The sequence below is a fragment of the Myxine glutinosa genome, chromosome 11 (genome assembly GCF_964187855.1).
Source record: "Myxine glutinosa chromosome 11, kmMyxGlut1.1, whole genome shotgun sequence".
Lineage (NCBI taxonomy): Eukaryota > Metazoa > Chordata > Myxini > Myxiniformes > Myxinidae > Myxine > Myxine glutinosa.
Genome location: NC_136271.1, coordinates 31,272,591 through 31,286,226, shown reverse-complemented (window position 1 = coordinate 31,286,226; position 13,636 = coordinate 31,272,591).

Genomic DNA, 13,636 nt, shown 5'->3' with positions numbered 1-13,636 from the left:
TACACAAAGTTACGATGTTGCGATGCGATCCTCGCCAAGAACGACGTCCTGTATGACCGGAAATGCGTCAGAAATAAAATGCGTCAGCAGTCGATATATCAGTTGATTAAATTTAACATTACCATTTACAGTACAACGAAAATGAAAATATATCATATAATGACGCTATATTTAACAACCACTAACGGCAAATATAATTATGCGATGTTGTAATTTACACTAACGCTAACCCTAACGCTAACCCTAACGCTAATCCGAACCATAACCTAAAAAACCCTGAGGTAAAAGGTGCGGGGATAACAGGAAAGTACCTTTTTTATTTAACTTAATAATAATTTTTAACCTGATTCATACTTCCATGGGATAGGGATTAGGGTGTCACTCCATTGTACCTGTGATCTGTTTTTAAATTTTATTGGCCATTTCAACCAGAAGAAATCAGCTTGCTATCGCTTGCCAAGCCAGCCGTTCCTTAGCACCCCTTTCGTTGGAGCGCTTGCTGGAGTGGTTAAGCCGCTTCGCGAGGGCTCCACATATGAAATCAGAAATACCTGCGTACTTAATGAATTAGTCACAACACCGGGGAAGTTTGGTTGTGTTATAACACCCTTTTTGAATCTGATTGACCACCACTTGGTGAACGCTATTCAGGCCGTTTTTGCAAGCCATGGCGTTACAGTAGACAAAGTTCCCTTTTGGTTTTTACGTACCAAATTTTTTGACTAACATTTTTAGTGCGATATACTAACCCTCCCCTCCCTCCTCCTCTCTTTCCCCCTCCACCTTTCCTCTCTCTCCTTCCCCTCTCCTTCCTCGTCTCCTCCCTCCTCTCTTCATATTCCCGCCAGGAAGCGACTCATTGTTACCCGGCAACATACATGTATATATATATATATATACCGGAAACATATATATATATATATATATATATATATAATATGTACCGGTATATACATATACAGGGTGGCACAAAAGTAACCACCTGATTTATTTTGCCGATAACTATTGGAAAATGAAATAAAAACACAAACTATGAATGACAAACAATTCTTTAATCCATATTCAATTTAATCCAATTTAATCTTCAAACAGTTCGCTGGTTTGATAATATTTCAATAGTCATGATTTAGCATTATATTTTGATATATTAATACCATAGTATTAATTTGTGATTGGAATGATGAATAATTCTGTTTGAAATAAAAAATATAGAGATATTGAGTTTAAAGTAGAATGAGGAAATGACGTAACTAAAGGTTTCCATTCATGACATTTGTGGATTTCCCATTCGCAGATTCCCCATTTGCAGTTTCACCATTGACTGGATATAGCAACGTTCAGACCGGGCACGATTTTTGTCCAAGTCCTTCACGAACCTGCTGTCCGACTGAAGGTGGCACAGGAATGTGGAATTTATTGAAAAAAAATGTAATACTTACATTATTTGTAATGTAATACTTACATTTCTGAAAAAACCTGGACTAAACCCTGACACCCTAAATAACTTCAGACCCATCTCCAACCTACGCTTTCTGTCAGAAGTTTTGGAACGCGCTGTAGCCACTCAACTCAAACATCATCTCTCTGCCAATAACCTGTATGAAACATTCCAATCCGGATTCCGCTGCAACCACAGTACTGAAACTGCTCTCCTCAAAATCACCAACAACCTTCTCCTCTCCTCTGATGCTGGCAACCTCAACATTCTCATCCTCCTCGACCTCAGCGCCACCTTTGTCACCATCAATCACACCATCCTCCTCACCCGACTTGAAACCACCTTTAACATTACCGGCACTGCCCTCTCTTGGATCAAATCATACCTCTCTGACAGACGCCAGTTCATCTCCATCAATAACTGCAAATCCCCCACTGCTCCCCTCCCCCAAGGTGTCCCCCAAGGTTCAGTTCTTGGCCCCCTCCTCTTCATCCTTTACCTGTCCCCCCGGCACTTAATCCGCCGTCATGGTCTCCAATTCCACTGCTTCGCCGATGACATCCAGCTTTTCATCTCCACCAAGTCCATCTCCACTGCCACCCACTCTATCCTGACAAACTGCATCACTGAAATAAAATCCTGGCTTCAAATCAACTTCCTCAAACTTAACTATGATAAATCTGAAATAATCATCATTGGCCCAAAAACGCTCATAAAATCCACCCATAACTTTGCCCTCAACATCGACGGTTTCCCAGTATCCACCTCCCCTCACATCCGGAATCTTGGCATCATCTTTGACCAAACCCTCTCCTTCGACAAATACACTAAACAGATCACAAAGACAGCCTTCTTTCACCTGAAAAACATTGCCCGTCTCCGTCCATCCCTCTCCTCCATGGCTGCAGAAACCCTCATCCATGCCTTCATCACCTCCCGTCTGGACTACTGCAATAGCCTCCTCTATGGTTCACCCTCAACAATCACCAATAAACTCCAATACATTCAGAACTCCGCTGCCCGTCTACTCACTCATTCCCGGACCCGTGACCACATCACCTCCGTCCTTTACAAGCTTCACTGGCTCCCCATCTCCCAGAGAATCCAGTACAAAATCCTCCTCTTGACCTACAAAGCCCTCCATAACTGTCATGTATGCAGTGCAAATGTTCACCGTTGTATCCCTACACCGGGACCGGGTTGTATCCCTACGCCAGAGCTCGGATGGCGCTGCTGTGAATCGGGCCTCGATTGGCAGAGTGAATAAACGCGTACGACAATTGATCGCAGTTTGTCGAGATACTTTACATGGCGACGAAGGTAAACATCTAGACCATGACATCTTTCGGCCATATCGATGAATTCGACCCTCATGAGGGGGATTTTGACACGTATTCTGAGCGTTTGTCTTTCTACTTCGAGGCGAACGGCATTGCGACCGAAGGCCTGATGAAGGCCGTCTTCCTGTCCGTTTGCGGAGGTGAGACGTTCACACTCGTTAAAAACCTGATTCGGCCTCGGACAATCCAGGAGCTCACGTATGCAGAGCTCAAGGCCGCTTTGAAGGAACATTGCAACCCATCTCCTTCAGTCATCCTGTGTCGGTTTAATTTTTACATGTGCAGACAGCAGCAAGGTCAGTCGATCGCAGACTTCATTGCACACCTCAAAAAACTGTCACATCTGTGTGAGTTTGGGGACACGATTGATGACATGCTTCGTGATTTGCTGGTGGTTGGCATGTCCGATGACCGCACTCGTAGACGCCTGCTTGCTGAGAGAAGACTGACGTTCCAAAATGCCAGAGACACCGCAATTTCCATGGAAAGTGCTGAACGCAACGCTACAAGCATCGGTGCCACTCGCTCATCTGGTACCAGCCCTGCTGTGAATCGGTTGGATCATGTTCAGCCACAACGTTGGAACAAGGCTCCTCGTCAGAAGCCAGTGCAGTCTCAAACCCACAACAACTGTTTTCGGTGCAACGGAAAGCACCCTCCGGAGACGTGTCGGTTCAAAGATGCCACCTGCCATTTCTGTTCGAAAACTGGCCATATTGCTCCAGCTTGCATCACTCGCAAATCGGGAAAAGGAAAAGCTGCTGACAAGATTCATCAGTTTATCGGTTCGGAGGAACCCGAGCTTGACCAGGTGAGCTCTGTTTCCGACAACTCAGAATCGTATGACCTGCTTCATATTGATTCTCACCATAGGCGGGACCCTCTTCTTGCCAATGTTGTCGTCAACAATCGACCATTGCAAATGGAGGTCGACACTGGTGCGGCCGTCTCGCTCATCAGCCATGCTGTTTTCACAAACCTGTGGAGTGATGCTGACCGACCCCATCTGAAACCTACTACCTATGGACTCTCCACCTATACAGGTGAGAAGATTGTTCCCTGCGGTACATGTGATGTCACGGTGGGCTACGATAACCGTGAGTTTCACCTACCCCTGATCGTCATTCCTGGAAAGGGCCCTTCCTTACTCGGCAGGAACTGGTTGAGCATAATTCGACTGAAGTGGGAAAGCATTCATCAACTCCGGGCAGCCAATGTTTCTCCTACCGCAGCATACACACTCAAAAATGTGCTGGATACGTACCCGGATGTCTTCAAGGATGAGCTTGGAACCTTGAAAGGACATACGGCTAAACTCAGGGTTGACCGGGATGCCAATCCTATATTTTGCAGGGCTCGCCCAGTCCCTTTCGCCCTGCGTGAGCGGATTGACAAGGAACTGGATCATCTTGAAAATCTGGGGATCATCGAGCAAATCCAGTATGCCGAATGGGCGGCGCCCATCGTTCCAGTCATAAAATCGGACCAGTCCATCCGCATATGTGGAGATTATAAAATGACCGTGAACAGGTGTTCTTCATTGGATAAATATCCAATCCCGAGGATCGAAGACCTCTATGCTCGTCTCACGGGAGGCAAGACTTTTACGAAACTCGATCTCAAATCCGCCTATCTACAGCTCTGCTTGGACGAGAATTCGAAACAGTATCTTACCATCAACATGCATCGTGGGTTGTATAGGTACCACCGACTTAGTTTTGGAGTGAAATCTGCACCTGGAATTTATCAGCGTGTCATGGACAGTTTGTTTGCCGCCGAACGCAACGTCGTTTGTTACCAGGATGATATTCTGGTTACTGGTCGTACGGACGCGGAACATCTACAGAACCTGGAGAGAGTTCTGAAGAAGATTTCGGACTCCGGCCTACGTTTGCGTCGAGACAAGTGCAAGTTTATGGTGCCATCAGTCACGTACCTGGGTCATACGATTGATGCCGAGGGTCTACACCCGACAGATGAGAAAGTCCGAGCTATCAAGGATGCTCCTTCTCCACGAGATGTGACCGAATTGAAGTCATACCTCGGTTTGCTTCAGTTCTATGGTCGTTACATCCCGAATGTGACCGACGTTTTGGGCCCCCTTTATCGGCTTTTGAGGAAAGGAGTCTCCTGGAGCTGGGGGTCTAGTGAACAATCAGCATTCCAGACCTCTAAGGATCTGCTCAAATCGTCCAATGTTCTCGTTCATTTTGATCCAGAGAAGGATCTTGTGCTGACATGCGATGCCTGTCGGTATGGAGTGGGGAGTGTATTATCGCACGTGATGCCTGATGGTACAGAAAGACCGGTTGCATTTGCATCCAGAACGTTGACCCCGGCAGAGAAAAACTATTCCCAACTTGACAAGGAAGGATTGGGAATCGTTTTCGGCGTTGGCAAATTTCGCCAGTACCTTCTTGGACATCATTTCACGATTCGCACTGATCACAAGCCGCTGATCAGTCTGTTTGGTCCAACTAAGGCGACATCTGACACACTACCACCCAGGATCATCCGCTGGTCCCTGTTTCTCGCTGCTTATGACTACACCATATGTTATAAGCCCGGTTCGTCTATCACAAATGCAGATGCCATGAGTCGGTTACCCCTTCCAGAATCCGTTGATGATTCCCCTACACCAGGATCCATTATCGCACTGATGGATCATCTGGAAGATTGTGCTGTCGATTCTGGCCAGATCCGCACTCATACTCGACGAGACCCCGTTCTGTCCAGAACTGTCCAGGCTGTACAGCTTGGATGGCATTTGCTACCTGAGGGTGACCCAGATTTTGCGGCTTTTAAAGCACGTAAAAACGAACTCAGCGTGGAAAATGGTTGCCTACTCTGGGGATGTCGTGTCGTGATCCCGAAAAATCTGCGTTCCAGGGTCATGGATGAAATCCATGACTGTCACCCCGGGATTGTGAAGATGAAGTCACTCGCCAGAAACTATGTGTGGTGGCCGAATCTTGATGCTGATATCGAACATCATGTTCGACATTGTTACCCCTGCCAGAGCACCCGGAATACACCTGCGAAAGCGCCACTGCATCCCTGGGAATGGCCCAGCGAACCGTGGCATCGCCTACATCTCGATTATGCCGGGCCTATTAACGGCAGCATGATTCTAATAATTACGGACGCGCACACAAAATGGATTGATGCCTATGTGACGCGTGGTACTACGTCAGCCATTGTCATCGAAAGACTCAGACGCTGTTTCGCCACTCATGGTCTGCCCAGGATGATCGTGAGTGATAACGGTTCGTGTTTTTCCAGTACCGAGTTTGCCAAGTTCACACGTCGGAACGGCATCAAACATAAGTTTGTCAGCCCACATCACCAGGCTTCAAATGGCTTGGCCGAACGATCCGTGGGAATCATCAAATCCGGATTGCAGAAACTTCAGGAGGGAACCCTGGAAACAAAGCTGTCTCGTCTCCTGTTCAAATACCGCATCACGCCACAATCAACAACCGGAGCAGCTCCGTCTGAGTTATTGATGAAACGACACTTGAGATCGACACTTGACAATCTCAAACCAGACATATCATCAAATGTTTATCAGAGCCAGCTTAATCAAAAGTTGGTGCACGATAAGACGTCCAACAGTCGATGTATCAACATTGGAGATCCAGTGTTTGCCCGAAATTTTGGTGCAGGTGCGACGTGGCTACCGGGAGACATCATCGAGAAGCCAGGTCCACTGTCCAGTGTGATTCGCCTGCAGGACGGCCGCAAAATTCGTCGACATCAGGACCACATAACCTACCGTCACTGTGAGTCGATGGAGCCTGTAGCATCGTCACAGTCAGGACAACAGTTCGACCCGCCACTGCCGGAGATCGTCGTGGCCGCTCCAGCCAGCTCGGATGCCCCGAAAACCTCTGCAAACGCTACACCCTTCGTGGAGACCAAAGGAATCACCTCGGACTCTGTATCCACTGGTACACCGCGACCCAAAGGAATCACCTCGGACTCTGTATCCACTGGTACACCGCGACGCTCAATGCGTGAGAGAAAAGCACCCGACCGGTTGAATCTTTGAAGATGTTTTTTTTCACGTTGACACATGTTCTATTTTCACGTATTTTCATTATTCTCATAACCGTTTGCACACATATTTTCACATGTTTTGGAAATGTTGCTTTTGAAATGTCAATTCTGGAAATCTAGCACGTATATTGCTCTTGGTAATTTTGGACTTAAAGGGGAGGATGTCATGTATGAAGTGCAAATGTTCACCGTTGTATCCCTACACCGGGACCGGGTTGTATCCCTACGCCAGAGCTCGGATGGCGCTGCTGTGAATCGGGCCTCGATTGGCAGAGTGAATAAACGCGTACGACAATTGATCGCAGTTTGTCGAGATACTTTACAATAACCTGGCCCCATCCTACCTGGCTGACCTCCTCTCCAGACACACTCCCACCTGCAACCTCCGCTCTGCTGGTACCAACCTCCTGACCCCCCCCCCCCCCCCCATCCTGACCAAATTCAGATCCTCGGGGGACAGGGCCTTCTCCATCGCTGCTCCCACCCTCTGGAACTCACTACCTCACACCATCAGAGACTCCTCCTCACTCACCACATTCAAAACATCACTCAAGACCCACCTGTTCAACACTGCATTCAACATTTAACCCACAGCATCTAACCCCTGACTATCTCCTCTCCTTCTCCCTCCTTTGTGCTTTGAATATTTCCCTGTTGACTCTTCTTTTTTTGCAATTGTTTTTATGTTTTGCTATGCATTATGTTTTGCACTCTGTCAAAGCGTCTTTGGGCTTCCTGAAAAGCGCTATATAAAATTAATGCATTATTATTATTATTATTATTATTTGTTAACTGCTAACTGGTATCCCCACCCAGGTCAAACTATTCTCTTCAACTAAAGTATCAAACAAACCCAGTTACTCTGTTGTTACCTTCGCAAAAGCGGAAGGTTATGTTTTGATCGCTGTGTATTTATTTGTATGTCTGTGTGTGTGTGTGTATGTTAATCGCATAACTCAAAAAGTATTCAACCGAATTGCATGAAATTTGGTGGGATGATTGGTTATTATACGGGACACATTTGATTAGATTTTGGGAAACAGATTTGCTCAAATTCTGACTATTTTTAACTCGATCGTATTTCACTCAAAGTTATGAGCGACTGAAGAAGAAGATGTCCATCCAGGACGTCATCACTATAACGCGATCTCCCGCGATCATTTCAACCTCAAAAAAAATTATAATTGCAGATTTGTCAAGAGATGAGGCATATTAACAAACGAATGAAACAGATTTGCTCAAATTCTGACTATTTTTAACTCGATCGTATTTCACTCAAAGTTATGAGCGATTGAAGAAGAGGATGTCCATCCAAGACGTCATCACTATAACGCGATCTCCCGCAATCATTTCAACCTCAAATGAAATTCAAATTGCAGATTTGTCAATCGGGGAGGCATATTAACAGACGAATGAAACAGATTTGCTCAAATTCTGATTTTTAAAAATCGATCGCATTTCACATAAAGTTTCACATCGCATACACTCCCATGCCAAGTACAGAACAGTAGCTGCGGCGAAGGTATGCGCTCTACCGAGTGCCCGGATTCTAGTTAGTCTATCGATCGTGTTTTTTTTTAGCAATTGCACAAAGGCAATCCTAGCAACTACAGACCAATCAGCCTTCTCCCAATTATCAGCAAAGTCATGGAATCCATCATTGCTTCGGATATGAAATCTTTCCTCTTCTCCAATGGCTTGATCTCTGATCATCAATTTGGTTTCAGACCAGGTCACTCTACTCTGGACATGCTGCTTCTGCTGTCTCAACAATGGATGGAGGTCCTCAATGCCAAACAGGAAATTAGAGCTGTCTCCCTCGACATATCACGTGCCTTCGACACGGTCTGGCACCCCGCTCTGCTCACCAAACTCTCCTCCTTTGGTATCCATGGAAATCTCCACGCATGGCTGGCGGACTTCCTCTCTAGTCGTCGTCAACGTGTGGCCCTGAATGGGTTTCTCTCATCTCCTCTTCCTGTTCAGGCTGGAGTTCCCCAAGGCAGTGTTCTGGGCCCCGTGCTTTTTCTGGTCTTCATCAATGATCTCTCTGACTCTCTCGAAAATCCTCTCTATCTCTTTGCTGATGACTCCACTCTCTGCCGCTCCATTCCTCTTCCCTCAGATCGGCAGTCTGCTGCCTCCTCACTCTCTGAAGACCTGGACAAAATCACAGACTGGTCAAACAAGTGGAACATGTCTTTCAATCCTGACAAATCTCACACTCTTACTATGTCTCTCCGAAAAGATCGACTGGACAACCCTCCCATCTACTTTCTCAACAATCCTCTCCAAGAAGTTCTGTCGCTCAAGATTTTGGGTCTCACTATCTGCCATGATCTTTCTTGGGAAAACCACATTTCCAAGCTGGCCTCCAAAGCCAGTCGCCGACTGGGCATCCTCCGTCGTGCGAAGACCTTCCTCGGCACACCTGAGCTCCTCACCACATACAAGGCTTTCATCCGCAGCTCAATGGAATACTGTTCTCCACTATGGGCCGGTGCTCCTGCCTCACACCTAGCTCGGCTTCACGCTGTTGAAACCAAAGCTTTCAGAATTATTGGAATCTCCCGCGATGAAGCTATCTCTGAGGGCCTTTCACTCACTCACCGCAGGCAGGTAGGTGGTCTTTCTGTCTTCTACCGACTCCTCTCCGGCCTTGCACCCCCAGCTCTCTCTGTGCTCTGTCCCCCAAATATTCCTACAGGTCGCACAAGATCTGCCAGCAACCCTCTGATGGTTAAACTGCCAAAATCTCGGCTCTCTGCTCACCTTCACTCTTTCATTCCTCTTTTCTCCCGCCTCTGGAACAAACTCCCGCACTCCCTTCAATCCCACTCCTCCCTCCAGGTCTTTAAAACAGCTGTTCACCACCATCTCTTATCTTCCCCCATCCAAAACCTTGATCTTTTCTACCCCCGCTAATTCACCCCAGATCCACCTTGTTTGAAATTCCAACTTCTTTCCTGGAAGTCCTGGCAGTGTCCATATGTTTTATACCTCTCCCACCGCCCCCTTCCCACGCCCCCCCCCCCCCCCCCCAAGCCCTCGCCCTCTCTCAGATCTCTCGATGTCTCCATGTCTCTCGGTCACTGCTCTCAAATGTTGTGTTTGTGTCCTACCCCCTCTCTCCCCATCTTGTCTACCGCTCCCTATGTTATATGTTTTATGTGTCGGTTTGTCTTTCTGTGTGATTAATGTTCGCTCTTTCACGAGCCTCGACCTTGTATACAAAAAAAAAAAAAAAAAAAAAAAAAAAAAAAAGGCATAGACGAGGAGAACCACAGAGTTTGTTTCCCTGCCATGGCCTGTGCTTAATACATACCCCAGACAGTTTGATCAAAAAAAAGATGGGGGAGGGGAGAATTTTTTTTTTTGATCTTCCTCGTGGCGTGTTGTATATTATTCACAATTCAGCATCTAAAAAGGCTGTGATGAATATCCCATTAACTATGTCCCCCTCCTTACTCCATGAGTAACAAGGCCGCATCTATACACCACCTCATTTTTTATTTTTCCCATTAACAACAACTGTTTTTTTTTGTTTAGCAATTACACAAACATTGGTATTCCTGTCAGCGAAGCGACAGGTCTTATATTCCAGTATATATAAAACAACATGTTGTACTTAACAAACATTCTGCTCTGTTCTCTCTATCATTCGCCCAAATTAATCTTCCATCTGCTTGGAAGTCAGCTAACATCACCTTCATCAACCATCGTTGCTGCTTATATATGGCACGAGCAAAAGTCACTTCCGCTTCGCTGCAAAGCTCAGTGTTGGATACTTTGGTTTGAACCTCTGCTTAAAATGAGTGAAATTAAACATTTAGAACATTTTAAATTATTTTCACTAAGATTTCAACATCACTGTAATGTACATGATCAAGTTTAAACTTTCTTCATATAAGACTAGCCGAAAGCACCCGGCGTTGCCCGGGTTCTTTTTGAATGACTTTACTACTATAATTCAGCTTTTACTCGTGGCCGTAGAAGATTGACTACTATAATTCAGGTCAGCTTTTAATTGCGAAATGGGCCCAGCCCGGCCAAAGCGGCCTCGGCACCTAGCCTATAACCTTCCCGAGGCCCGTCCCGACATTTTTAGTTCTTTTTGAATGAATTTACTACTATAATTCAGCTTTTACTCGTGGCCGTAGAAGATTGACTACGATAATTCAGCTCAGCTTTTAATTGCGAAATGGGCCCAGCCCGGCCGAAGCGGCCTCTACCGGTCACGCCACCTAGCCTATAACCTTCCCGGGGCCCGTCCCGACATTTTTTGTTTCAAAGGTTTCCTCCTATCTTTCACCGTTCAGGAGATTAGTGCGTGCAGACAAACAAACAAACAAAAACTTTGTTTGATATATATAGAAGATGATTTGAAATACCAGCTAACACCAGGTGGCACAATACGATATACATCTACATAGACAGAATTTGGGTATTTCCCCACCCTGAACCACCTACCCAAGATATGCTACCCTGGCAGAAACCATACTACAGGTATCTTTAGGCAGCATGCAAAATTTGCTTGGATTTGGTTCAGTAGTTTTTTAGCTTTTGAAACATATATATACAAATAGTTAAATTAGTTTAGTTAGGCATTTTCACAATCTGAAAACATAATATTCATCAAAATAATTGCACATTTTTGTTTGATTGCACCTGTTGTGAGAGCATTGGTTTGCCGATTGAATTGCTGTCGAGCAATTTGTCATTTATAATACAAATAACATCATCCATCACAAGCTAAATACAGAAACGGTAAAAGTTTTAGCAGCAATGGATGAAATCCAATAAAAGAGCCCACGAGGTGTGCAGATAGCCTATCTGCAGTTGCGAAACAGCAAACATACAGCACCAAGTAAAATAAGAAGGCAGGGTATAGCAGGAATGGCAGACAAAAGCAGCTTCTGGAAGTCATCTGTTTAACACAGAGAAACATTGATAATAATCAGGATGTTGTCAAAGTTCTCTTGAAAATCCATTGCATTAAAAAAACATTCTTTTATTTTTACAAAAAGTATCGGGGTATTAAATAAATGTGTGGGGTTATAACTTTAAGAGCGTTTCATCGATTTATAACGGGGTGTCGCTGTCACTACTACGTGGAATATCGTGCTATTCCACTTTTTTTTCTTCTTTTTTTTGTATACAAGATCGAGGCTCGTGTAAGAGCTAACATTTTGTATACAAAATAAATAAATAAAAAGTGAGGTGCATGCATATGTCATCATGTGCTGTGCTTGTGCCAAGTTTGAACAAAATCAGACCATGTACATTCAATAATTGTTTGGGGACACGGTTAAGTAACAAAATCGTCGCTAGTCGGCAATATTGGATCTGATCTCGAAACAAAATGACGTGCATATGTAAGCCGTCATTCACTATATCGGTGTGCCAAGTTTGAACAACATTGGCAAATGTGTGTCTGAGAAATGGTCGAGGACGTGTTCAACATTGGGGTTTTTACAACTAAAATGGCCGCCGGTCAGCCATCTTTGATTGCATCGCAAAACAAAATGATGTGCATATGTATACCGTCATGTATTGTCTTTGGCCAAGTATGAACAAAATCAGTCAGCACATCTCCGAGATATAGTTGTGGACACACGGCCGGACGGACGGATGGATGAGACTAAATGGCCATAAGCCCCCGTTTCGGACCAAGTCCAACGGGGGCTAATAACATTCAGCTTCCCTTCATGCGTGCTCTCACCTAAGTCGTGTGCAAATGGACCGGTCCCTGACCTTCAGGCAGCATGCAGAGAAAGTAACAGAGAAAACATCTGCTTGACCTTATCCACAGACAAGTTGGCCATGACTGAGGAGCTGATTTCACCACCTTACACACGTCAACACTTGCCCTGGTACACTCCCTTTGCAGAATACTACAGTACATATCCGTATGGGGAAGGAGCCACCTCACTAAGAAGATAGATGTGCAACTCAACTCTTCCCTAAGGGTCATCAGTGAATGCCTTAATTCTAATCCCACCCATCACCTCCCAGTCCTTGAGGGCATCCATCCCCATCACATTAGATGAGCCGCCATGACTAGACAAGCAGCCTTCAATGCATCTCAGAATGACAGAATCCCAACCATCCCTTGGACAACAAGCGAAGAGAAGATCTACACCCTCCCTCCCCTCACTCCAAGGATTGAAGAGCTGCAAGCCTTCTACTTGGGTAGCCAACACACGTGGCAAACATAAAGTTGGAAAACACGTGGTCTACCAGCAATCCCTTCACCTCCTAGTGAAAATGCCCAAATCCAGATCCCACTGCTCACCTCCACTCATTTATTGGCCTTTGACCTTGTGACCCCAAAATATAATCAGTTCATTTTTACCTCATTATACATACCTCCACCAAGTTTGACTAGGATCCCTTCAGCCGTTCTCAAGTTATCGCGGTAACGAAAACCTATCATGGACGGACGGACAGACGGACAACCTGAAAACATAATGCCTCCGGTGACTTCGTCAGCGGAGGAATAAAAATGAAGCAATGACGTACCTCCCAATGCCATAACACCAGCTCTCCTGTTCCAGCAACCCCCTGGTTGTGATCTGCATAGGAAGTAATGGTGCCGGAGATTCCATCACATTGCTGACTCACCCGACTGCGAGTGTGGCCTTCCCTAGAATGCAATCACCTCGTGCTAGCCTGCCACATATATTGCCTAGACCTAGAGGGAAGATGGTAAGAACTGTAGGAGGCATGACCACAAGGGCCCGCAGCTAACTTCACGCCGTAGACCATTGACCAGCAAGTTCATTGCCTAACGTAGGAA